The sequence below is a fragment of the Haliaeetus leucocephalus genome, unplaced genomic scaffold (genome assembly GCF_000737465.1).
Source record: "Haliaeetus leucocephalus isolate CR32 unplaced genomic scaffold, Haliaeetus_leucocephalus-4.0 Scaffold473, whole genome shotgun sequence".
Classification (NCBI taxonomy): Eukaryota; Metazoa; Chordata; class Aves; order Accipitriformes; family Accipitridae; genus Haliaeetus; species Haliaeetus leucocephalus.
Window position 1 is genome coordinate 7049047 of NW_010972909.1, and position 2310 is coordinate 7051356.

The following is a 2310-nucleotide window of genomic DNA, read 5'->3' on the forward strand; positions in this document are numbered from 1 at the left end:
CTCTCCACTGGCAGGACCAAGGAGAACAGCACTGGGGCTCCAGCGCCCTGCAGCCACTCTTGGTTTGTTAAGGTCTCCCATGACAGTATCATTGGTGCGCACATGGATGAGCAGGCCAGTGGTAACAGGCCAAAGTCCAGACATGCCTCCACGCTCTCTGCAACAGCCTCAGTCCAACCTCCCTGCAAGCAACAGATCACGTGAGGCAGCAAGTAAGGTCAGTAGCTGGGTGAGTCCGCACGCTGTAGAAGTCTCCAACCACTGTCACACACCAATTCCTCTCGGCACTGGTTCAGGTGTGGTTCAGATTCACCTGGCTATGACGCATCCCTTGACAATTCATAGCACCAGTGTTGTCCTGGGGCAAAGAGTGGGGTGATGCAGTAAGTGGATTAGACCAGGTGCTGGGATGCACGTATGTGCAGATACTTGAGTACAGGAACATGCTGTAGCTCTGTGGAAGCCTGACTGCACATACAGCAGAGAGACTCTTTGAGTTTTTCTTTTCTCACTTTGTGGCAGTTTGACCCCCGCCTGCGGCTAAGCACCACACAGAATCTCACTCACCCCCCTCCCCCCCCAGCCTCCAACCCCAGCAAGATGGGGAGAGCAAAAGTGAGAACACTCATGGGTTGAGATAAAGATAGTTTAGTAAGTGAGGGAAAGAGGAATGGGGGGAAAAAGTGCTGCAAAGGCAATCACTCTCCACCTCCCACAAGCAGACCGATGCCAAGCCAGTCTCTGAGCAATGGCTGCCTTCCCCAAATCCTTCTCCTCTCCATTTTTACTGCTGAGCATGATGTTATATGGCATACAGTATCCCCTTGGTCAGTTTGGGTCAGCTGTCCTTGTGTCCCCTCCAAATTCTTGTGTAACCCCAACCTACTTGCTGGGGGGTGCCAAGTGGGAAAAGAGAAACTCGATGTTGTGCAAGCACTGCTCATTAATAGCCAAAACACAGGTGTGTTATCAAGGCTGTTTTAGTCACAAATCCAAACCACAGCACCATACATGCTGCTACAACAAAAATTAACTCTATCCCAGCCAGACCCAGTACACTCTCACTTGGGTGCTGGTGGAAAGAGACACCATGAGGTTACACAGACATGTGGGATGTAATTTCACCTCTTCTTCTTATGGATGACTATCCTCTCCAGACTTTCCAGAAAACCACAGGTTCCCAACCGCACAGTTTGTAGTGTGGGACTTTCTCTGATCATCTCAATCTTGCTCACTATGTTCCCCAGACACGGAAGAAACTACTGGCAGTTGCTTCTGCTGTCCAGTGTAACTGGGCACAAAAGTATTCCACAAATGCTTTTCTCTCAGAGATAATCTTGGCCCGGCACAGGGAGCAAAGATGGAGAGGCTGCACAGAGAAGCTATTCCCTACATGAGTGTTATTCATGGCTGGAAAAAGATGTCCCTACTTCTGGAAAACTCCTTTATTCCAGAAGCATCATGTTCATGCCAGTGAAATACCCTCAGTGATCCACCACAAGCTGCTTAACCTTTTAACTCAGAAAAATAATGTCTTCTAACTCTGTATTCAGAGGCAAGGTCGGCACAGCCAGAATCTGGATACATATCCTGCCTGACACTCCCTCAGAACTTGAGAAACTCCTCGTTTTCAATCCACCTGTGTTGTTTTTGGCATGCTGCTCAACGAAAACCCTTCACAGCAGGATGTGCTGTGACGGCTTTGCACAGCTTTATGAGGACTGCCCGTTTTTTGAAGTCACCAGCCCTCTGGCTGACTGCAGACTGCTTTAGCAGGCATCACGGCCTGCTTTTCCGCTCATCCTGGAGCCCCTGCACCAAAAGGCCGGGGTGAGCTGCGCTCGTGGCCGCGACCTCTCTGACCGAGCGGCCCCTGGAGCGGCTGCCGCTGCTGTTTCTCGGTCTCGGTTGTAGCATAAAGCCGCCCACAGACCCCTAGGCCCTGTTCATGGACGCCGGCGACAGGCCGCGGTTCTTACTCCCTCTTTGCCTTAGTCACACCTCAGGCGCGGTGGGAACGGTCACTTCGGCTGCCCTGCCTGGCGCTAACGCGGTATCAGTTCTTTAAAATGCTACCTACACGGAATTAAATGCATATACAGGCTCAGGCATCCGTGTATTTCACAGGAAAATTACGGGCTGTAAAAATTCCCTGCCCAAGCAGAGGCCCGTCGCCATGCAGGCGCGCAGCCAACGATCAGAAGAACACAGCGCCGAAGCTGCGGGGGGCGAGGGGGGCACCGGGCAGCGCAGGGTGCTGCTCCGCAGCCCCTCACCGCCAAAACGCCGGGGGCACCGCGGAGGCCCCCA